The sequence below is a fragment of the Rhinolophus sinicus genome, chromosome 15, assembly GCF_057876585.1.
Source record: "Rhinolophus sinicus isolate RSI-liver-muscle chromosome 15, RSI-T2T, whole genome shotgun sequence".
Classification (NCBI taxonomy): domain Eukaryota; kingdom Metazoa; phylum Chordata; class Mammalia; order Chiroptera; family Rhinolophidae; genus Rhinolophus; species Rhinolophus sinicus.
This window is the reverse complement of record NC_142515.1, coordinates 10,165,706-10,190,956: the sequence shown is the minus strand read 5'-3', so window position 1 is coordinate 10,190,956 and position 25,251 is coordinate 10,165,706. Positions and strand designations below refer to the sequence as shown.

General features: G+C 44.4%; 1 protein-coding gene and 2 long non-coding RNA genes across 4 annotated transcripts in view; 1 reads left to right on the top strand and 2 right to left on the bottom strand.

Moving 5' to 3' along the window:
- The window catches only part of LOC148755158 (uncharacterized), a 45,166-nt gene extending 42,893 nt beyond the window's left edge, over positions 1 to 2,273 (bottom strand). Inside the window, exon 1 of the long non-coding RNA XR_016018860.1 lies at positions 2,158 to 2,273. This is a non-coding gene — a long non-coding RNA (uncharacterized LOC148755158). The remainder of the gene's footprint in view (positions 1 to 2,157) is intronic.
- CACUL1 (CDK2 associated cullin domain 1) overlaps positions 1 to 25,251 on the bottom strand; it is a 227,540-nt gene that overhangs the window by 134,325 nt on the left and 67,964 nt on the right. The window lies entirely within an intron of this gene.
- On the top strand, positions 17,710 to 22,430 carry LOC148755157 (uncharacterized). The gene is made up of 3 exons (XR_016019110.1): positions 17,710 to 18,855; positions 19,806 to 21,242; positions 21,795 to 22,430. It is a non-coding gene; the product is annotated as an uncharacterized LOC148755157 (long non-coding RNA).

Below are 25,251 nucleotides of genomic sequence, written 5' to 3'. Positions count from 1 at the left end.
TCACGAGGTAAGGGTGCTGCAGGAGGACGTCTTTTTATAGAGATATAAGAAATTTTAAAGAGATATAAGGAATTTTGTTGGTATGTGGTAGGAGAGATGGGTACTAGTCATCAAAATTAAAATGATGACTTTTTCTTTTAGGAAGGAAATGTATTAGGCTTAGTTCGTGGAAAGGAAATGTTAAGTGAATCTGTTCAGAGGAGAGATTGGGGAAAACTGATGAAATAACTAGGGGGAAGCAGCCGGCATTACTGCATCAACTCTCTTGAGCTTTTTATATACAGTTTTACAACCTCGAGAGGAGGTGAGCCAAGTTAGAATGCAGCCAGGGACACAGAGCCCATCTGAGATTCAGCTCAGCAGCCCCTCTCCAGGGGATCCCAGTTACAAAGCATGGCACCCCCATCACATTAGTGATATCATGAGGAAAGCCACATGCAAGAAGGAAACAGTAATTACGGGAAGAGCAACATGTGGCCTTACCCCCTGCTGCTCCAAGTCTGGTCTGCGGATCGCAGCTTGGCATCGCCCAGGAACTTGTTAGAAATGCAGAGTCTAACCCCATCCAGACTCACAGAATCAGAATCTGCATATTAACAAGATCCCTGGATGACTCACATGCACGTCACAGTCTGGAAAGCTCTGGTCTGTGAGTGGGAAGCAGCAGGAAGTGAGGAAGTGATACAGATGTGGGTAAAGGATGAAGTCAGACAGAGATGGAATTAAGGTTTGTACTGAGCCTGCATGCTTAGTACCTCTTGGGTACCACAGAGCTGATATAGCTCCCATTGCTTTGGTCATAGTTAGTTATCAGGTTTTTGCCAATTCAGCCTAAGTGGGAAGTCCCACCATTAAATAAGCTGGTCCAAAGGAGAAAATGGGTAGTGAGAGCAAGTCTCAAACAAGGCAGATGTTTCTTTCATTTGTAACAGGGGGTGTGGATGGATGGTTAGCCAAGATCCTTCCAGATTGGACATTCTGTGACTCTAAGGCTATGGAACCACCCCTCCTCCCCAGGGGACACTCGTTAACCAAACCATTCCCAGTACTGGGGTTCTCTTCAAATTATTTGCTGGAACCTAAATAAAACTGGGCCTCTTTCAGGCCTGTTTCAGCACAGGGCTGCATCCAAAGAAATCTAAATCCAACTCCTTACAGCTTTGAAAAGAAACATAGGTCTATACAGAAAGACTCTTAAGGAAGTAGAAAAATGGAAGTTATATTACATGACACATAGCAAGGATGCCTAAAAATAATTTACGTTCTCTCCCCCCAAACCCTCTCTTCGACACATCTCCTAGCCTCCCTCTGCCACAGCCCACCCGGCCTCAGCACTAGTTATCTTTGCTTCCTGTCCCCTCCCCAACTAGCCTGTGTTCTTAGAGCCTCTGGCTTGCTCCCAACTTCTGGGATTCTCCTCTCCACTGTCTGCCGTGAATAGCCTCACAAAACCCCAGCAGCCCATTCTATCCTCTAGAAACAAGTTTGGCTGCATGAATTAGTAAAGGAAAACTATCAGTGGCCGGGTTGGCTCAGTGATTAGAGCTCAGTGCTCATAACACCAAGGTCACGGGTTAGATCCCTACATGGGCCAGTGAGCTGTGCCCTCCACAACTAGATTGAAAACAACGACTTGACTTGGAGCTGATGGGTCCTGGAAAAACACACTGTTCCCCAATATTCCCCAATAAAAATAAAATAAAAATTAAAACATGAAAAGGAAAACTATCAGTGGCTTAAACACTCAAGATGTTAGTTTCCCATATGAAAATGTGGGCAGTCAGCAGGCCAGGACTAGATAGCAATTCCCTCATAGCTTCCTTTCTGCCCAGTGCCCCAGCTGGGGGTGGTCTCTGTTGCCAGGTCTAAGAGTGTGTCACAATGTGTGTTCCCAGCCCCAAAAAGGAGAAAAGGGGATGAGAAGGGCACATGGCCACCCTTGAAGGACACTTTCCAGTATTGCTGCTGTTCAGATATAGAAGGATGTAAAAGACTTGATCCCACTGGAACAACAAGAAAAACTTGGACAAAAATTAAAACCATACTTTTCTATGGGTCTAGCCAAGAGCGAAGAATGCAAGGAAGCCTTGAGGAACAGAATTCCAGAAAGAAAAGAGCCCTGCATAGGTGAGCAGAGGGTCAAGGCAGCTTCCATACCTGAGAAAAAATAGGGAAGGGTCCATATGGCATGTCCTGAGGGGAGAGATTTTCCAGGAATGAGGAGGAGCCAGCCCAGCCTTAGCTGACTGTACGGCAGTCACAATGAGTCAGAGAAACAGAACTACTGCCCTTGGTACAAATCAGGGATTTATCTCCTGGCTTTGTTTGACCTTAGGCAATATGGGAAGCTGGTGGAACCGTCCCCACAAGCTGTTTCCTCTGTAACTAATATTAAACCTGAAATTACAAGAGGTCAGCCAGACTGGTCATCAGAAAAGAGAAGTGAATGTGGATGAAGGCAAGCACAGCCTGGAACCGTAGGATGAACTGGGACCTACGACAAATTAGAATCCTTGTCTGTCACTCACACTTTCCTAACTTCATGCTGTGAATACCCTGCAGGAAAAGCTAACACCCTTCCTCTCAGAGATGCACAGGCAGTTGACCCACAGCTCAGAAGCTACAGGAGACCTCATGAGAGGAGATCTCAGGAGCCGGAGGTCAGGCACCCCACATCAGAAAGGCAGGGGAGCCTTCCCAGGGCCCTTGCAGACCTCCAGAGTGTAAAAGTACAGCTGCGGCTTCACTTCTATCTTCTAGGTCTTGTAAAAAATGTCTCTTGTGGTCAAAAGTAACCCAGAAGCGCAGGGAAAGAATCTTGGAAACATAGCTCCATTTCAGCCAAATTGACGAAGTATAGAGCTCTCGCAGACTGTGTGGGCTGGCAGGACAGGGTGGAATCCGGGAGAGCCTCAAATGCAAAAAATAATTGTGCAGCCCAATAATGCTTGCCCCTATCAAAACGTTGCCAAGAAAGGAATCCTGAAGAAAGGGCAGGTAAGCAGAGACAAATCACTTAATCCCACTCAGCTTTGTGGTGATCATGGAATTGAATGTAAAGAGACCCCAAAATAATTGAAACTGGAATGCAACCTCCTCCTAATTCAAATACCGACCAGGTTTAAAAAACAAAAAAGGTGGCAGGCAGGATAGACGAATAACAGGTAAACTTGATCTAGTTAAGCCTGCAGTCCCAACCAGACTCGAGCATTCTAACCGATTTCGCCTCTCATCCTATTTGCAAGACAGAGGAGTGGGTTTGCATGCTCCAGAAAACAAACAAAACAAACAAAACAAAAATATTATAGTTTAGTCTTGGCAGCAAAAAATTATGAAACATGCAAAGAAGAAGGAACATATAACCAAAAGTGAGGAAAATCACAGTTAATAGGAACAGATCCACAGACAAACTAATTGTTGGATAACAGACAAAAAATTTAAATCAACCGTTATAAATATGTTTAATAAGTTATAGGAAAAGATAATGGCTGAATATATGGGTTATTTCAAGACAAAATTTAAAAAATTAAAATTGACAAAAGAACCAAATAGAAACTCAAGAACTAAAAAATAATAACAATACATTGTAGGATTTATAGTGTATGTAAAACTAAAATATAACAATAGCACAAAAGATGGGAGGGGAATAAAGGTTCTTACATTATTCATGAATTCAAGGTAGACCATGATAAATTAAGACACATATTTAATCTCCCTATAGATTATACGGTAAAAAAAAAAAATTACCAGAGATAAAGGAAGAATTCATAATGATAAAAGGGTCAATTTTTTAAAAAGACATAACAATCTTTAATTCAGTTATACCTATTAATATAACTTCAAAATGCATGTGGCAAAAATTGACAGAAAAGGAAGACATAGGCAAATCCATAATCGTAAAAGAATATTTTAAATTCTCAGGAATTCATATCAGTAGGAATATAGAAAATATGAATAATATCATCAAACAACTTAAGCTAATAGACATTTATAAAATATAAACCATGATACAAGTCTAAAAAAAATTAAAATGATCAAAATAATTCAGAGTATGACTTTGATCAAATGTATTTAAATAGAAGTCAGTATTTAAAAAATCTGGAAAATCCCTAAATAGCTGAAAATTAAGCAACACTCTTCTAAGCAGTCCATGGGTCATAAAGAAATCACAAATTAGAAAATATTTCCAATTGAATGATAATGAAAACATAACTTATCAAAATTTATGGAATGTGGCTGATGGAGTACTTAGAGGGAAATTTATATCCTTAAATGCTTACATTAGAGAAGATTTAAAATCAATAATCTAAGCCTCCACTTTAAGAAACTAAAGACTGAAAAATGCAAAATTAGTAGAAGAAAATAATAAAGCATAGAAATCAGTGAAATAAAGAACATACAAACAACAGAAATATCAGTAAGACCAAAAGGTGATTCTTTGAATAGATTAATAGTATAAATAGATTAATAATAAACTCTAGCAAAGCTAATCAAGAAAAGAGAAAAAATATTATCAATATTGGGAATAAAAAAGGAGCATCACTACAGAGCATATGTACATTAAAAGGATAATAGGAGATATGAATAACCTTATGCCAATAAAGTTGACTTTTTGGATAAATTTCTTGTAAGACACGACTTCCCAAAATTGACATAAAAAAAAGAAAAGAAATCTGAAGAGCCTATACCTGTCAAAAAATAAAGAAAGAAAATTATAATTAAAAACCTTCCCACAAAACTCCAGACCCAAATGGCTTCCCTGTAACTTCTATCTAGTGAAGAAATAATATTAATCTTATAAAAACTTTTGCAAGAAATAGAAGAGGAACATTTGCTAAATTGTTTCGGATGAGGCCTGTATAACTTTGTTATTGAAACAGACAAAGATATCACAAGACAATTACAATCTAATATCCTCCATCAGTATAGACACAGAAATCCTCAACAAAATTTTAGCAATATATAAAAGGGATAACACATCAAGATTAAGAGGGATTTATTTAAAGAATTCAAGATTATTTCAACACACAAAAAAATCAATCAATGCAATTTATCATATTAATTAAATAAAAGAAATAAATCAGATAATCATCACAGTAGTTGTAGATAAAGCATGTGGTAAAATGCAACGTTCATTATTTAAAACAACAACGAAAACAAACAAAAAATACCTCCCAGCAAAATAGAAATAGAAGGGAACTTCCTCAATCTTATAAAGCATAGTTATGAAAATCTTATAGCTAGCATCATATTTAATGATGACATATTGAATGCTTTCTTTTTGAGATAAGAAATGAGGTAAAAATATCTCACCATTTTTATTCACCATTGTACTGGAGGTCACAGACAATGTAATAATGCAAGAAATTAACAGTATAAGGTTTGGAAAGAAAGAAGTAAAATTATTTGCAGATGACATGATTGTTTACATAAAAACACCTAAGAAATTTCTAAAAAGCTATTAAAACTAGTAAGGGGATTTTTGCAACATCACAGGATACAGAGATAACATATAAAAATCAGTTATATTTCTGTATACCAGCTGCAAATAATTGCAAAATGAAATTTGAAAAAGAGTAATACCTACAATAGCATTTAAAAATTTTCTTAGGGGCAAATTTATTGAAAGATGTGTAACTTCTACACTGAAAATTATAAACATTGCTGAGAGAAATTAAAGGGGACTTTAAAAAGTGAAATGATATACCATGTTCATGGATTATGAAGATTTAATATTGTTTGAATGTCAATTTTCCCCAAATTCAAAAAAATCCCATTTTTGTAGAAATTGAAACACTGACTCTAAAATTTGTAGAGAAATAAATGCAAAGGAACTAGACTAGCCAAAGCAATTTTGGAAAGTTCACACTACTTGATGCCAAAGCTTACAAAGCCACTGTAATCAAGTTAGTGTGGCATTAGCATAAAGACGAAAATATAAATGGAATATAGAGTCCAGAACTAGATCCAAATGTATGCTGACAGCTTATTTTTAAAGAAACACTAAGGCAATTCAATGTGTGTGGGGGTCAGCGGGGGTGGTGAAGGGGATTTTTTCAACAAATTATGCTGGTACAACGAGACATCCATGAGGGTTTAAAAAAAAAAAAATGAACCTCAAACCCTACCTTATCCCATACACAAAATTCAATTTGAGATGGATCACAGACTCTTATGTAAAAGCTAACATTACAAAGCTTCCAAGAGACATCATTTGGGAATAGTTTCATAAATTTGAGGTAGACAGAGGTATCAAAGAGCACACAAAAAAGTGTATACCATTAAAAAGGATACTGATCACTTCCATTTCATCAAAATAAAAATGCCTTCTCTTTTGAAAAGCACTGGTAAGCAAGCCAATGACTAAAAAAAATACATGAAAAATATACATATCTGATAAAGGACTTGGATCCATAAATAACTCTTCCAACTCAATAGGAAGAGAACCCAATTTCAAAAGGGAAGGGCAAGATTTAAACAGCTGTTTCACAAAATAAGATGCATGGATGGCAAAGAAACACATGAAAATACGCTCAACATTATTAGTCACAGGAAAATGCAAATTAAAGCTACAATTAGATGCCACTACACACCCACTAAAGTAGCTAAAAATTAAAGCAATTAACAATACCAAGAGTTTGCAGGAACGTGGAGCAATAGACCTCTCCTAGATTGGTGGTGGAAATAGAAAACGGTACAATTACTTTGAAAAATAATATGGTAGTTTCTTATAGAGTTAGGCATACAACCTAGTAATTCAAGTCTTAGTTTTTATACAAGAGACATGAAAACATATACCCACATAAAGACTTGTACACAAATATTCACAGAATCTTTATCATAATAGCCCAAAACTGAGAAGCAACCCACCAGTTGATGTACCATTCTCCAACTAGTGAATGTATAAACAAACTGCAGCATGTCCATACAATAGAACATTACCCAGCTATAAAAAGAAAAATATATTGATGCATGCAATTACATAGATAAAACTCAAAAACAATATACTGAGAAAAAAAAATTAGACACAAAAGAGTAAAAAATATGAAGTCATTCATTTGAAATTTTACAAAAGGGAAAACTAACCTATAAAGGCAAAAGCTCATCAGTGGCGGCCTAGGCCTGGGAGTGGGAAAAGAAGATGAAGACTAACTGCAGAGGCATTTAGAGAACTTTGTGAGATGATGGACATGTTGTATAGCTTGCTTATGGTGGTGGTTATACAGGTAAATGCATGTGTGAAAATTCTTTGAATTATGCAGTAGAAATGGACGCATCTTACTGAATGTAAATTATATCTCAATAAGTTTTTTTATAAAATACAAGCAGTACAATCTTTAAATTGGCAAAACACTTAAATAGATATCTCACAAAAGAATATGTATGAATATGCAATGAGCATGTGAAAGGGTACTCAACATCATCAGTCAACAGGGAAATGCAAATGAAAACCACAATGAGATGGCAAGGTACACCCATCAGAATGGCTGAAATTAAAAAGGCTGATAACTCTGTCAGTGAGAACATGAAGCAACTGGAACTCTCATATATTGCCGGTGGAATATAAAATAGGATGACCACTTGGAAAACTCTTTGGCAATTTCTTACAGAGTTAAACATACCCCTACCCGCTGACCCAGCAATCCTATTTCTGAGACAAATGGAAACATGTCCACAAAAAGACTTGTTCAAGAATGTTCATAACAGCCTTAGTCTAATAGTCCAAAACCGGAAACCTCCCCATCAACAGACCAGATAAGTAAAATGTGATACATCTATAGAATAGAACACTACTCAGCAATAAAAAGAAATGAACAATTGATACAAGTGACAACATGAGCGAATCTCACATTGTGTGAGTGAAAGAAGCCAAATACAAAAGGATACATACTATATATAACTTCATTCATATGAAGTTCAAGAATAGACAAGCTATATGCTGGAAATCAGGACAGTGGTTGGCTCAGGGTGGGGAGGACGACAGGATTGAGGCATAGAGACAGGATTAAACGGAAAAGGGGAGGTAGGAAACTTTCATAGGTATTGAAAATGTTCCTTATCTTGATTGGAGAGCATACATTTGTCAAACTTCATTGAACAGTATAGGTAAGGTCTGTATGTAAATTATACCTCAAAGGTTTTTTTCTTTTTTTTACTAAGGAAAGAGAAAAAAGGAAGCTAAACACACCTCTTCTGCCTGGATCTCAATGACAAAAATTTAGTCACGTGGCCACCCCAAACTGTAAGGGAAACTAGGAAATGCAGTCTTTATTCTAAGTAATTTTGTGATCAGTTAAAATTGAGAGTACTTTTACTGTAGAAAAAAGCAGACGCTCGATTTAGAAGGATAACTAACGGTCTCTGCCATTGGCCAAGCAAGCAAATAAATGATTCTCCTTTTGGGGAGGGGAGGTGGTGTGGGGGGGGCGGTTCAAGGAAGATTTCAAATAGGTATAATCGTTCTAATTTACACTGTCATGGTACTGTCTGCAATTTCTTAGTGTTTCCTTTTCCTTACTGTTATCAAGCAAAGCTACTCTTTCTACAGTGACCATAACCTTGAGAACCTGCCAAGGGCACACTGGTGACAAATGAAAAGGGGACAAAGGAAGGAGGGTAGCAGGGCTGGGAAAGAAAATGAAACAGCCTTGAAAGTGTGAATGAAAACCTGCACAGCAGACAGGGCAAGTGTGACATTTGCCACCTTCCGGTTAGAATAAACCACCTCCTTTGTGAGTAAAACTTGGCTTGCCTTCCGCTTGGGGCCACCCAGGATTTCGCTGGTTTTAGCCTATGAGAAACACAACGACAATAACATTCGCAGACCCTGGAGGTCTGCAGTCCTTCCTGGGCATCGTTGGCGATGGCCACCACAAACACAGGCGGTCATCCTCTCCATAGAGAGTCCAATGTTGACACTGCCAACTGGCTAGAATGTTCCTACCACGAATCTCATTCCATAGGCAAGAACTGGGAGAACGCGACTTTATTTCCCAGAGGAACCACGCATGACTGATTTCCTTGCTGCCTGTAATCTTACACCAGTGCTTTCTCGATTAGATAATAAACACTTATTGAGCGCCTACTTCGCGTGGCTCTGGGCTCAAAGCTGAGAAGACAGAGAAAACACAGAACTGTCACCTGGGCTGGGAGTCAATCTCCTCTTCCCCGTCCACCCTCTGGATTGAGCCCCATTAACACTGATGCCTGCCAGAAACACGCCTAAGATCCCCAGTACCAAGCAGTCTGGGGACAAGCCCTGCTCTATGTCCCCAGTCACCTCCCTATCCCATCCCCCCTCCACTCCACCCCCCATGCTACCAGGATTTCAGCCTGTTCCTGCTTGAGCCAGACACAACCTCTTTCCCAACATAGCAGATGAGAGATGAGCAGGGTCTGCTTGATGAAATTGGTTCATGGGCTGCCTCCAAGATCTGGCTGCAAGGAAAATGAACTGGAAATTGCACGGTCATTATCTTTGCAGACAACCCTCTCCTCCCCATCTCTTCAACATAATGAATTGCACAGAGAGCTCAGCTGTCATGAAAGCTTTTGAATTCCAGCCCTACCATCGTTCAGAACATCCTTCGAGGTTATCTCAGCAAGGCAGGTGGGAGAGAAAAGAGAAAAGCTTAACCCTATAAGAATAATTATGATGTATTATTAGCAACTGATGGCAATCTAATGCAGGATTTTCAGTATAGACACTGCCGGCTGTAATTTCTCTCTGTCATACACACATACAAAAAAAAGGCTACATTTAATGACTCCGAGTTCAGAGCAGTTTCTCAAACCAAATTTAGTTCCTTAGAAGCAGTGTCTTAATAACAGTGTGTTTTAATAACATAGAGACACAGTTTGAATGTGGGAGATACTTTTCAGGGTAGATGAAAATGCTATGATTAGAATGTTTATATGGTAAGACCACTAGCTGGCATTAGAGTTGAGTTTATAGGGCTGTGCTGACAGCACGATGTTCAGAAGTCAGAGTGGCACTCAAAACGGCAGAACCCCATTTGCCATAGGATCTAATCACAGTGTGATTAGATAGTCTAATTAGTTTCCCTATCATCTACCCCTCGCACGATGCTGGCCACAAACAGAGGTTTGCTAAATGACTGTTGGCTGGACAAATGGATGGGTGGATGGATGGATAGACAACTTTAGCAGTTTATTTTAATGTGTTAGGACACCAATCTTGTTACGAAGAGGCTGAGAGCCTGGGCATATAAATTCAGAACAGTGATGTGATTGCCTGGAATATGTTTGACTTGGTTAAAAAGTATCAATACCCATGTCTGTAAATTAGTCTTTTTTGCCTCTCTATCCTAGTCAGATGTGAAATGCAAGTAACTAAATAAACTATAATAGGTATTTGTTGGCCTTAGCTTGAGCCAAAGCGGACCCTGGAACAAGGGTTGAGGGGCAGGTGGTTTCTTAGGAGGTGATCTCAGGAAGTGCAAGTGAGGAAGTGGGGAAAGAGACAGGATAGAGAGAGAAATCAATAAGGGATATAACAAGGAGTGGGTTGCCACTGTGGCCAAGTGGGGCTCAGACTCACTGGGGACCCTCTGAGAAATCGTGTGGAGCATGTCCTGGAATTTTCCCACCCAGACAGAAAGCTGGCCACTCACCAGCCGAATCCCATTCCCCATTGGCTGGAAGCTGCCCCATTAACACCTTTACCCCTCCCACCGCCCCTACCTTTAGCAGAATGAAAGTGGGAAGCCTTCAGTCAGAGAACAAGGTTGGCTCAGGCACTTCAGGAGGGAAGCTAGGAACTGTGTCCACAGCTGGAGGTGAACCCAGTGGTAGGGGGTGGGGCATCAACAGCATCCCATAGCGGAAGGGATTTCGTAGCGGGAATTACATACATTACAGGAAGGGCTAGAGGAACCGTTCTCAGCTGGCCTCCAGGAATAACTCCCAGACAAACAGAACTGACCCACCAGGGGACCTTTGCCCTGGGAGGTCCCTACTGCTGCCGCTGCTGCTGTTGCTGCTGCTGCCATCACGACTCTCTCTCCAGAGCCAGGAGGCTCCAGCATGGGCTTTGCAGCATGGCTGCAGAAATCCTCACACTTCTATGACCTTGTTTATCATCAGAAAACAGCCTAAAGCGGCAGGAGGGAGGCCTCTGCCACATTTCCCCTAAGTCTTGTACGCCTGTGTCTAATTGACAGGACCCGCTTCACATCCAGAAAGCTAGCTGTCAGGGAATCTGGGAAATGCGATGTTCAGCTTTCTATCCTCCTGAACTGGAAAAAGGGTGCAAACAAGCTTGGGGAAGCCAATTCATGTATGTACCATACACTAATGACTCACCCTTAACCTGTGCTTTTATCATTATCTGGAGCCCCTCCCGGAGGGGGAGCACACCTGTGGCCCCTGCTCCACCTACCTACGGAAGCTGGTTCCAAGGAAGACACAAGGCTGCCTGTTCTGCACTCCAGCCACACCAGCCTTCTCTCTGTTTCTCAAAAGTGCCAAGTTTGCACCAGCCATAGGGCCGTTGCACACGCTATTTCCTCTGCTACAATGGGCTCCCCATCTCTCTCACCACCCTCTTCTTCTAGTTCATGTTACCCTTTGAATTGCAGCTGAAACACCTCCTCCAGGGAGCCTTCCCTGACTCCCTAGACTAGATCAAGTTCCCCAATTAGAGCTTCACTTAGCACTATAGCACCTGCAGATTATTAGCTGATATTGGGCTTCCCTGGTCAGCCACACCCTGTGACTGTGTGCCTGGGAATCTCTTTTTCACCTCAGCTTGTAGGTCTAGACTGACTCCGGTTCAGGCTGGTCCTCAGACTGTCTCAGCCCCACAGCCATAGCCCCAGTCCTTGTTCTCAAAGAGGCTCCAAAGCTCACAATGATCTTCATGGCACTTCCTTCAACTACACATTGAAATACCCTAACATCACAGTGTTTGCTTCTATAAAACAAGGTAGACCAAAATGCCAATCCCGGCTCTGACACTAGTCATATCACCTGAAGGAAGTTACTTCCCGCTCTGAGCCTCAGTTTTCTCATCTTTACCCAGGGATAATAAATACCAACCTTGGAGAGCTGTTATAAGAACAAAGCAAAGCAAATGAGAGAGCAAGGCACTGCCAGCGCTGAAGTGCATGTCATCTCTAACCTTTTGGGGACACTGAGGGCCTTTGTTACGTAGTGCGTAATGCCAGGGGTTTTTGCTCAAGATGTCATTTCTAAGTCTTCCCCGGGAAGATGGGGACGAGTTGTGAAAAGAGAGAGCTGGGAATCCTCACAGACCATTTTCTGCACACATGGCTCTAAGAGGCTGCATCGTGCCCGCTGGGTTGGCACAGTACATGGACGCACCCTTTCGGAAAGCAATGTAAAGATATTTACCAGAAACCAGAGGACAGCTTCACACTCTGGCCCAATCATTCTACTCCTGGACTATATGCTAAGGGAGGATTCTATCAAAGCAGAAGTTTTCCCTGTGAGGATGTCCGTTACGGTGGCCCCAGATTGGAAACCCTCTCGATTACCAACAAGTAGGGGGCAGGTCAGCAAATCAGCACACTGAGATTTTGCAGCCATTAAAAGAATTGCTGTGACGTTGCTATAGAAACATGGAAAATCATTTCTGATAGAATGTGAAGAGGAAAAGCCATGTTTCACACAGGGTCAGCCTGACATCTCTCACACACTCACAAACACACACACACACACACACACACACACACACACACAATCTTAAGAGTTGCCTTGAGAAGGGGGAAGGTTAAGGGAATTTTTTTAAATGTCCTTTAATGTTCATTTTAATGCTAAGCTGTTTCCAGGTTTAAATGACCAGCCAAGTGGGCATCCTGCACCAATGACTGGAGAAAACCCCTTCCGTCCCAACTACCGGAAATGAAGGGCTCCTTTGTCACTAGAACAGTGTTGATGCTGGAGTCCATGCCTCAGACAAGACTTTTTGGGTGGGACAGACAAGGCAAATAATATTGGGGAGACTAACCTGTTAGTGGGGGAAATTAGTCTTCTTCCCACCTGGAACGAGGGGGAACGTGGAAAGGGTCATAACTCATGGTGCAAACAAGCGAGGTCTTCCCCTTCTGATGCACCAGAGGTGAAGGAGGCCGGCTTTGGACACCGTGGAGAGAAGGCAGACACAGCCGGAAACGTGCCACCCACACCTTTCAGCGCTGAGGCTCCGAAAACTACTATCTGCTACTTAACGGCATGACGCGTACAGTCGACTTCCTGTGTTTAATTCAAGTATTTCTCCCCCGGTCCTTGACTAAGAAGCTGACTCAGGGCTGTGCGTGCAAACACCCAGAAACAAGCATTGCCCATGACATTCACAAACACTGAAACGTTCTCCAACTTAGAACGCGGGAACTTGCAGATGTTCAAAGGAACGGAGGCGCTTCAGTGAACCAGAATTCTAAGACACCTACCCTGGACTTTTAAGATAAGGAGGCCTTTGAACACAGTGAAATCTAAATGCAGGCATATCCAGTTGAGGCCAGGGCACATGTATCCCCGTCTCCTGATGCTTCGTTCCTGAAATCTACAATAAACAGTAAAAGTCAGCATTCAGAACGGTGCTCCTTGAGCTGTGCAGCCTCCTCAGCGTTGCATCTGGAAGATGCAGCGACAGGGAAGACGGCGAGCACCGACAGCTGCCTCGGGAATAGGCAAGACAAAGCCTGAGCACAGAGTCATTCTCAGGAAAGTCCAGGAACAGGAAGTCGGCCCACAGTGATGTGGAGGGTGGGAGCCTCAGTTCTGAAGCAAGGGGGGTATGAGGAGAAGAAGGGGCCTAAGAAACAAAGCCTGGCATCATCTCACGGAACGTAGGTGTGATGATGGCAGGGCTACCGCACTGCAGGGCAATGGTGGGGCCAAGGGGCCCAGCTGCCGAGGCAATGGGTGGGGGGATGGCAGGTATGGATCATCAGAGAATTATTTCTGTTCTTCTCAGGGCTGAGAAGGCCCCTCACAATATGTGCCTGGGATTCTAGACCATGGTCTCCAGTCCTGATTTCCAACAGGCCCCACTGTCAGGCCATGGCTCCTGTGTAGTCTGGAACAGATAGTCATTATCTCAGCTGGGCTCCCCCAGAAGCAGACCCTGAGATAAGGCTATGGAGTACATTTGGGAGGTAAAGGACTGTAGAGTGGGGGTGGGGGGCAGAGAAGGGAGGCATCCCTAACCCTAACCCAGTAAATGGTGCTTTATCAAACAAGCTACCACTGAAGGCAACTGAAGCTTAATCCCCTGGGGAAACTTTGGGAGCCAGTGTAGACACAAACCCCAGTTAGCCCACTGGAAGGGTGAGAGAGCCGGGGAATGTGTACCAACCAGTCACTGGTTGAGGGCACAGGGGTCGAAGGCATTAATTCCCCAGCGTTACCAGCAAGAAACAGCATGGGCAAGCAAAAATGATGTCAGCACCATAAAAACGCCCTCAAGTGCTAATGTCTGGAAGTCAGGTGTTCCCGCACTCACGTGGTAAGGATGAGAGGACATAGGTGGGTCATAGTGTCAGCAAATTTAAAGGCGGTGTGATTCAGTGATGCCAATTGGTAAGTAGCCCAAGAGTTCGGCCAGCTCCAGCAATGGTTCCCCTAGTAATTAATCAGGGACTCATTACCTACCTCCCAAGGCAGCCCAGCATTTCTATTCCTTGGGAGCTTTTTGGGGTAGGAAGGTGACTCCCCAGGGAACTGAGTTAGGAACCCCGCAGCTCCCACCTGTGGTACATGCAGAGCCACAGGAAGCCTTCTCCCTCTAGGACTTCAGTTCTATTCATGGTGGTATTCTTAACTCAGGCAGGACAGCAAAGCAAGCAAATACTTTAGAAAGAATCCTACAAAGGGCGGTTCAAACCAGGGAAAGAGTTTAGTTAATTACTTGAACCGAAGTTCGAGTAATCAGACGCGTCTGCTCCCAGCCCTTCTGGTGAATGAAACATCCACTGCAGGGGCAGTCGTTATTACCAGGTGGGCCAAGGGCTGCATGCATTTATCATAAAATATGAGGTTAAATTCAATATCAAGATGAAAGTCAAACGAAGGCTCCCTGGGAGACAAGGGGCTCAGCTTTCACAAATCTAGAGTGGAGAATATTGCCTTTAGCAAACAGGGTTGCTAATTTGATCCTGCACAGATTCCTGCAAAGAGGAAAGCAACAATATGTCAGGCGAATGCGGTGTGTGTACACTTGTCTATGTATTTTTTATCGTGGCCACATTCTTCAGCATCTCAGTCATCAATTATTTGTGACAGGCAGTCAATTGCTTATCTTTCAAGAACATTACCACTTACTTCCCTTTATACATCTTCCCTGTATTATTGTGGGGACAGGATCATCCATTTTTCTCCTCCCTTCCAAGTCCCTCCGTCACTTACTGCCCAGCGTCCCAGTGTAATGTCCTGGAATGATGGGCTTTGTGAGGCTGGAAAAGAAATGACTTTGTGCTCCCCCATCATGAAGGGATGCACATCAGGGCACCCAAACAGGCATTTAATTCAGCCAAATGTCAGGGCCCTGCTCGTGGAAATTCACCTCAGTGTGTTAGAACAGGTGTTCCTAGGAGATGCCCAGAGAAAGGGGAACCGCGAGAAGCAAAAACATTTCCCCATCCCTGTTCAGAACAAGAGAAGCAAGTTTCTGCAATGAAAACCATTTTGGCTTAAAACACCAGCCTGAAATAATTGCATATTTGTTAGCAATTGACAGTTGAGTTTTTTCAAGAATTGTGCTCTCTTTTGACAGTAGCAAATAAGTAGGTAGAAAAATGCACTCTCTTGGTGCTTTTAACGACAAAAAAAGAAAAAACAACAAAACCACAGTAGGAAAATTGCACCAAAGAGCACAACAATATTTCCATACTTTGCTGAACTTACGGGGAGAAAATGGTCATTAAAGGTAACAGGGCTGTTATAAAAACAGTGGTTGTATTTCCAGGTCTTTCACTTGCCCAAAGCCTGGGTGTGCAGTCATTGAACGTGGGAAAATGCCAAACCTGCACTTCTAGAACGTGCCTTGCAAACAATTGGATTTATTTTTAATGGAGCCTTGCTACATTTTTACATTATGCAGCATGTAATTAGCTAGTAAATGACTTTGGAATAAACGACTCAGATTTGTTGGGCCTGATGCCTGATGAATGATTTCATGCTGTTCTTTTAAATCAGTGCTGGTGGGTTGACTGTAATTTAGTGGTGGGTTTGAGGGTTTTGGGGCGGGGAGGGAGAGGGGCTAAAAGTCTCCTAGTTTGGGAAATCTGAAATGACAATGCAACATTAACTTAATTATAAACCTTTTAACCAACCCAGTCTGCAAGACAGTTCTGGGCAGCACAAGTTGAATTCAATCTCTGTAAATAGCGCTTCAGACTCTCTCAGGTCTTCTGCTCACCAAAACAAAACAGAACACACACACACACAAGGCACCCTTTTTCTATAATGTTAGGGGATTTGAGGGGTGGCAGGGAGCCTGAACTGTCAATCAACTGGCATGAACTTATGAAACTCCTACCACTATGTCCAGAATGGCTGATTCTGGGGTGCAAGGTCATTTATTGAAACCTTAAGCTGTATTTTGTTCTTGCTGCACTTTTTTCATACCCCATCTCGCCCTCCAAGAAGGTAGACAGGCCCTGAATACCTCCTTGGCTCAAAGGCAGTTTGTGTACCCACGGCCTAAAATAGAAGCTGCTGGCAGAAACTGTCCTGGCTTCAAACAGAGACAAAGGGTCAGCACATTGAGTGGCTGGTGCTAAATGACCCACGAGGTGAGAAGAGAGACGTGAATCTCTTTGAAGAAGGGGGACAGGGACAGCAGAAAATTGGGGGAGGAGAAATTGTCCAAGCTGGGAAGGAAGGTAACGGTCTGCAGGTTCTGGACGGAAACCCAGAGCAGCCTAGATCTCTGGAGGGAATGACTGTGAATATTACCCAGGGAGTAGCTCTGGGGGCGCTGGTTGAGGCGTGGAGATCCCCAAGACCAAGCAATGCAGTGGAAAAGACTTCAGGAGCCTTTGCTCAGCACGAGACCCCTGGTCAGGGGGAGGAGACCCAATCAGGACAGAAGTCTTCACCAGCCCAGCAGGGTGAGGGTGAGGAGGCATTTCTTATACACCCAAGTTTTTGGGAGAACAGGCACACCCACCACAGTTGTTGGTCCTGACTGGTGGCCAGGGGGCCTTCGCCTTCTCCTGTCATCCTACCACGGATTAAGGCTGGAACTACAATGGCCATGACTGGGGTGACTCCAGGCCACCAGCCGAAACGGCTTAGAATGACAACCTACAAGCCCCCCAGAGCCAGGAGCTGGGGCAGAGCCATTCCTGGGTCAAGCCCCACCATCCCCTCCTCCCCTCTCCCATGACTGTAGGTCAGTCCTGGGCCTGCGTGTCCTCTCTCAGACCTCCCTGGTTTCCTCGCTGCTTCCAAAGCAGGCCCCACCCCAAACCTCCAGGGCCTTCGACCAGGACCCCGGCTTCATGCTCAGAGCCACAGACAGAGATCCTGCCCTCAACACAGGCCCATTAATCCCCACCTGAAGCCACATCACCACCGGCTGCCCTGGCAACCCCAATGGTCATCTCTGTGCCCTTGCCCTGCCAACCCCACACTGCCGTGGGTCCCATAATGCCTTGCAACACAAAACCTGGCAATGGGACAGAACGAGCTTGGCTGCCATCTTGAAATGGGATGGGAATGATAGTAATTGCAGGGAGAACAAACCTAAGTTAATATCTCCATAAACCATTGTAGCACATAACAATTACAGAGAAGTGCAGTGCCAAGCAGCATAGGGCACACTTAAGGCAAGAGAAAGCCCTCTGGGCTGGCAGTGGAGGAGTGAGCTGAGTGCGAGTGGGTAGGTGGAGGATCCATAAACGCAGACAAGAGGTCCTCCATGGTTTTCATCTTCTAAGACCTGTGCTATGAATGTGGCACATATGCAAGAAGACAGGAAAAAACAACCAGCTGTTGCTCAGGCATTGCTGATGGGAGTGAAAGGGGCACAATCTTTTCAAAAGCAATTTGTCAAAACATTTCAAGAGCCATAAAAACCTTCTAACATTTGATCCAGTAATCTTTCTTCTAGGAATACATCTGTAAAGAGTGATTCAAAAACACAATAAGAAGGAAAATAAATTATAGTAAGGCCCTACTGTACACCAGATGCTATTCTAAGTACCTAATTCATGTGTTTTCTCACTTCATCCTCACAACCCCATAAGATGGATGCTATTTTATGCCCATTTTACAGATGATAAAACTGAGGCACTAAGAATTGACAACTTTCTATACAGCAATAGCCAGGATCCAAATCTAGCGCCAGTCTTTTTAATTACTACTCGACACTGCCTCCCAAAGATCAAGCAAACTGTGCAGTATTACCTATAATGGTGGAACAAAGGAAACATATTTTATGCCCAGTAACATGTGACAGTGAACTGTAGGGATGCCAGCCAATAGAATCCTATGCAGGTGCAGGCAAGGAACTGATTATAATGGAGATTACGTAGCAACATTGGGGAATGTGGAAGGCAGCAAGGAAAGGCTGTCTGGGCTGAATCCAGAGGAATCAGTAAAAATAATCCAGTGTGGTTAGAGAAATACTCAGCTCTAAGCAGAGGAACTCGGGCAGAGGAAGAAGCCTGGCACAGACAGGGAACCAGGAGGCCTTGGAATGGCTGAGCCGTAGAGACCAAAGGGAAGCAGTCAGAGATGTGGCTGAAGCAGAGAACAGAGGTCTGTAGCCCAGAAACAGCAAGGAGGCGGCTGTGTCTCCGAGCAAGGGCTGGTGGAAGGATCCCAAAACCACTGGGGCAGCTTGCTGGTGAATTACATGTGCAAGTAAGTGACAGAAAACTCTGGGTTTCTTTGTGAATTGTTGGGCTGTTCACAGAGACAGCTACTATGGGAGGGGGAGAAAAGAAGCCTCCTTGAAGATAACCTAAGCATCTTGGAAGAACTGGCTTGTGTGACTACAGATATTCACGTGTTTGTTTAAATCTTGTGTATTTTCCTTTTGTGTATATGTGTGTATATACGTATATTTGTATGTGTGAATATACGACAATTAAACTTTGCCAATGGCAAACGATTGAGCTAATACTGTTGAAGAGAGCCTAGATGGGGTGTAAAATAAGAAAGGTTGAAATATGGCCCAAGCATGAGTTAAAGGAGAAAAATAGATCCTAAGATTGCTGGAAAACATACGTGGGTCATTGCATGTGACCAGATTCAATGTATAAATGGCAGATCATTTGAGCCATTCAGCAATTCTAGGGACAATCGTTTATGACACCACAGGGACGACCTGCCCTCCCCCAACTCTTGCAGAACAGTTCGCAGTTAACCCAGAAATTCCAAGTAACCAAAGCCCTTCTAAGGGCCATGGTGGATACTTACCGTGTTTCCCTGAAAAGAAGACCGGGTCTTATATTAAGTTTTGCTCCAAAAGACGCATTAGGGCTTATGGTCAGGGGATATCATCCTGAAAAATCATGGCTGGGGCTTATTTTCCGGTTAGGTCTTATTTTCAGGGAAACAGTATCTGCCCATTAATGTCCATTACAGCCCAGCTCCTCTCCCCAGAAGTGCCCCTTGCTACAGGACCATCAATAGTGGCATTTGAGATGGTGACTTCACTGTGTCATGTCCCAGGTGGAGCTGGGATGTCACTGGCCTCAAGGCCATCAAGGTCCAGTTGATGGCTTGGTCGTGCCCCCACACAGAAGCCCTCATTCCTTGGGCAGCTGGGCTACTCCAAAGACCAGGCCTGCTCTTCCCTTTCCTTCCAGATTCCTGTGCCTGAGACCCAGGCCGCTCCAGACTCTATTGCTGAGAAGTCTTTGGGAAGAAAATGGACACTCTCCGCCTTCCTCAGATGGTCAGGATGAGGAGCCAGTACCACAGCCTGTGCTCCCTCGGCGCTGGGCTTCGTTAGAGTCCCCTAAGCTTCCGCAAGATGTTGGAGCCAGATGGGGCCAGGGGGACCAGCTGGCCCAACGCTCTCCTTTTACCGAAGGGGAATCTGAAGAGAAGGGACTCGATCAGCACACGATAGGAACTGGAACCCGACGTTCCTGACACCTAACCTACTGCTGAAGGATATTTCTCACCTCCAGAACTTCCCTTGGCTACTCCAAAAGTTCTGGTAAGCATGGCTTCCCTTAATTTCCCAAAATGACTATGAAACATCCAGGGCGGTGTGGACTCTTTGTTTCAAGACCCAGCCATCTTGCCTCCAATTACACTGACTTATTTAAACATATCTTTACTGAGCATCTACTGCACACCAGGCCTGTTCCGGACCCTAGATATATAGAGACAAAGACTCCATGGCCCTGACTTGAAGAACCATGTTCTTCTTAGATACCATTTCTTCTTAGATACAGCTCTGCTGTTCCCGTTAATTCAGTCAACCAAACACCAGTTAGTAAGCACCTACTGTGTGCCAGGTACTGTGCCCAAGAGCTATGTAACCAGGGGTCCGTGGAACAACAAAGGGACTAAGCCTGATCCACTCCCTCCACTGGGTGCTTCTGAGCCCTCCCCTTCCTCCTCTGGGCCTCAGTTTCCCCATCTTGAGGACTGACATGTGATCTTTCTAAGAAGCTGCATCAGAATGTTGCCCAGCAGCTCTTGCAGATTCCTCTCTTTTCCTTGATCTTTCTGCCCCTGGGATTTCAACCCAGACGAATACGATGGGCCTTGATGAAAGGGGCACCAACCTGGTGTCCACTTACCAGGTCAGATGGAAATGACTGATGAAATGTAGCCTTTGCATCTGGTGGAGGGAGAAGCCCTTTCTCTTCCACCCCATCACCACAGAGCACCAGACACAAAGGAGTCAGAACATAAGAACAGTCACATGAATAATCCTTTCTTTCTGGTTGGAGGGGAGCCCCAAACAGGGGACTGCCCACACAAGTCCAGGGGGCGCCAACACTGACCCCCAGAGTGGGGCCTGCATGGCTGCACGGCTGGTCGGGTGCTGCCCTGCCCCTAAAATCATACGGCATGCCCCAGAGGTTTTGACTTTGGGGAAACCAGGAGGCGGACAGGCCAATGGTGCAGGCAACTGGTGGATGTAACAGGAGCTGGCGTTTCAGGGTGGAGAGCACACAATTTGGAGCCAGCCATTTGAGCCCTGTCCAGGCTGTCTCAGCCACTAATGAAGACAATGCTGGGAAGAGGGTTTGCAGAACTGGCTGAGGATGAAGGGGAAAAATCAGGTCAGACAGCTCGCTTTTGATTTAATTGTTCCATTTTGCAAATCCATCTGGCTGCTGGGAGGTTGGACTGTGTGTCTGGGCCCAGCCCAGGCTGGGGGAGGCAGTGCTCCCCCAATTAAATGATGGCATCTCCAGGAGCTCAGGGCAGCAGCTCTGAGCTGGGGAGGCGGTGGGGGTGGGGATGGATGACAGTTCCCAAGTCCCGCATGTCCTCTGCGTCACTGCCTCCCAGCCCACACGGAAAATCTTCACAGTTCATTTAATGACAATCTGCAGCCCAGAGACCCACGGTAGGAATGTGGCTGAGTGTCTGACTCGCCACCAATTTCAATTAACCAGAGTTGGAGAAGGGGGCAGGACACAACAGGAGACAGAAGGCCTAGCATGGGGGTGGGGGCCTCTCTGAAGGCCTCAGCCAGGTTGTGGTCCCTTCCTGGTGACCCACCAAGAACTCCACTAAACAAGGCCTTTCTCACCATAGAGGGCAAAAAAGCAGTGTCCCTCTGCTTTTCACTGAGAGTCGTCGTGCGACTTCACTGTGTTGCTTTATAGGAAGCTGGAGACAGAGGACAAAAACGCTTGAAGAAGGAAAAGAAATGGGTGGCTGCAATTGCCCTCGCATCTTCAGAAAATAGTAGCACACCAGGGGAGTGTGAGGAGACCAGTGAAAGACCCAAAAAGCAGAAAAGCAAAAGCTCCAGGAGGCTCCTCAGGAAAATGGAATGGAAGACCCAGCTGTCTCTTTATCCAAACGCAAGAAAAAGAAATCTGTTTCCAAGGAGGAGCTGGTTAGTAGTGGTCTTAGGAAACAGGTGGCAGGAGAAGTCTTCCCAAGAGGAAGAAATCTTTCCCCAAAGAGGAACCAGTTATTGACCCCGAAGAGGCAGGAAACAGGAGTGTCCCCAAGAAAAAAAGGAAATTCTCTTCCAAAGAGGAGCTACTCAGCCGTGGACCTGAAGATGCTGCTGGCACCAAGGGCAGCAGCTCCAAGAAAAAGAAAAAGTTCCGAAAGCTGTCCGGGAAGATTAGAATGGACAGTAGTACCCTGGTGGTATAGAACCACCCACAATGACATTTCCCAACCCATTCCCTATATCCCAATAAAAACAAGTTCACAAGAAAAAAGAAAAAATGAATCTGTGTAGCTTTAAACCTCTAAGTTTGTGGCAATTCATTATAGTAGCAGCAGAAAACTAATATACAGCCCTCTCCCTCATCTGCACTTTCGCTTTCCATGGTTTAAGTTACCCTCAGTCAACCACAGTTTGAAAATATTACATGCAAAATTCCAGAAATAAACAATTCATACGTTTCCAATTGCATGCCATTCTGAGTACCTCAGTTCATCTCGTCACATAAGCACTGTATCATCTCACATCCTCACAAGAAGGGTGAATGCAGTACAATAAGCTATTTTGCGAGAGAGACCACATTCCATAACTTTCATTACAGTATACTGTTATTGTCCCATTTTATCACTTGTTAATCTCTTACTGTGCCTAATTATACATTTTCTCATAGGTATGTATGTATAGGAAAAAACGCGGTATATGTATACAGTGTTCAGTACGGTCTCGGGTTCCAGGCATCCACTGGACAGCCCCGAGGATAAGGGGGGGCCGCTGTATTCACATCCTATAATTCTCTGGGGAGAGAAATGAATGGAGAGGATTTCCCTCATTCCTTCATCTTTAGCCCCTCTCCTCTCCCTCTGGACAATCAATAGGACATTTGGCATCAGAACCCTTCTCATCAGAGCTGCCCCATCCCTCCCCAGGAGTGGCCAGTGCAGACAACTCCTGCTGCAAGCTATGCCCAGGAGGAGCCAAGGGCAGCTCAGCTCCTGGCGGGCAGGTTGACAGGTCAGCAGGTGGGCAGGTCATTGTCTCAGGAAGGAAACCTTCCCTCCTGGTCCTCCCCAGGCCCTGAGACACAAGAACTCTAACCCCTCCCCCTAGAGTTTAGTCCTCATTTAAGCAAGGCCACCTTCTGACAATCAGGTAAGCAAAGAACACACCTGTCACTGCTATTCTTCTGGCCTTTGCACAGGATCTGCATTTTCTACATGGCTATCTCCCCAGCAACTAGCACAGCTGCTGGCACACAGACGGAGGGAGGAGGGAGACTGCAGCTCTCACACACCACTCCACCAGGCTCGAAGCTCCGACCTCAACAAAGGAGGGAGGCACCTCCATGCTGACAGTGAAGCTGTTTCGGGTACACAATATGCACTTTGGAAATCCTGCTTGGGGACTACTCTAGCATTTGGGGCTGATGTCTAAGGACCTATTCCATATGCCGTCGTCCAGGCCCTCATTGTCAGCCTGCTTTGCCCGTAAAGCCATCTTTGCCCAATTCAGCCCCGCTACAGTCGGGCAGGATTAGGCTGGTGAATAACTGGGTACACAGAACTACTGCAAACCTGCCACAGACGCCTCCTAATCACACCCAGATGATACCTGCTATTTGCCAGTGAAAGGCGTTTTACAGTGAATCATTAAAATTGGGAGAAGGCTTAAGAGGCCCCGTTCTTGATTAATGACTTTCTCCGCCTGAGAGATATAATCCTATCCTATAACCCCAAATAACTAGAAATAAAATTAAATTTCTACCGAGACATCATTCAGGGCACACATTGCACCAGGCCCCTACGTCTTATTTTCTTTACAGATTTTATTCAGCTTAAAGGCAGAGGATATTCTGATCCCAAAACCAGACCTGTTCTGCTATACATAGCAGCAGTGATAGGAAGGAAATTCCTAGGCTTTTCTCAGACACTAAGAAAAAAGTTTATACTTTTAAAAGAACAACCATTTTCCTTTAGGTAAAGACGTGCATGGGTGTGTATATACAATGCAAAAATATCTAAATATCATCTGTCTCCTCAGATCCTTTTAGGAAAATAGGCGTCAATACATCAAAACCAAAAGCTGCTTCACTGGCTTCATTGATTTCCTTCTCTGCATCTCGATTCTCATGAAAAGGCCGAGGATCATGGACTATTCAAACCAGGAGCGACCTTCAAGACCCTTTCGTCAAACCCCATAACCTGACATGAACAAAGTGATGCCCAGATAGACAAACGGACTTACTCAGAATTAGTGTCTGGTGAGGGCCCACTTCCTGGTTCATAAACAACCACCTTCTCTCTGGGTCCTCACATGGCACAAGGGGCGAGGGAGCCTCTGGGGTCTCTTGTAAGGACACTGATCCCATTCAGGAGACTCCACCCTCACGACCTAGTTGTCTCCCAAAGGCACCATCTCCAGACACCATCACATTATGGCTTAGGATTTCACATAGGAATTTTGGGGGGACACAAACATTCAGTCTATAACACACACACATTGGAACCAACATTTACCAAGCATCTTCTCTACTGTGTGACGCATTGAGGGGAATCCAAACAGAGAACATGCTCTTTCAACATCGGTTCCAGCCCTCAGCCCCTTTCTACTGCACAGAGGCTGGAAAGCTTGCATCCTGTCTGTCGTAAACTCCCTTCCAGCTAAAATTCTAGGTGTGATTTAGGCCCCATAGTTGCTTGTACTTGCATAAGACTCTGAAAACTAAGCTGATGGAGAGAGGAGTGCTGGCATGAGACTTTGAGTTGGGAAGGAATTACATGGGGAGAAAAAGGTACAATGCATCCATTTTGCTGACAGATCCTAGCAGGGAAGGTACCATTCCAGAGCCAGGAGCAGGGGCAGGTGGCATCCTCATTGAGCAATTTCCTGACCCTGGAGAGGCAGCAGCTCCCTTGATGGCTCCGTTTGACATTGTGCCTTTGGGAGTTATTCCTGGAGTACAACCTCCAGTCTGTCTCTCCAGCCATCCGACCCTTCTGTGGGCTAGCTGGATTTCCTAATACGTCATTCCTACTGAAACCACCAGAATGCATTTTGTTTGTCTATAGTTAAAACCATCAGTAACATGGACACTGGACTTATTTAAAATATAAATCAGGAATCAGGTGTTTTGCTAATCCAGACTGCCCTTCCCACAAGTA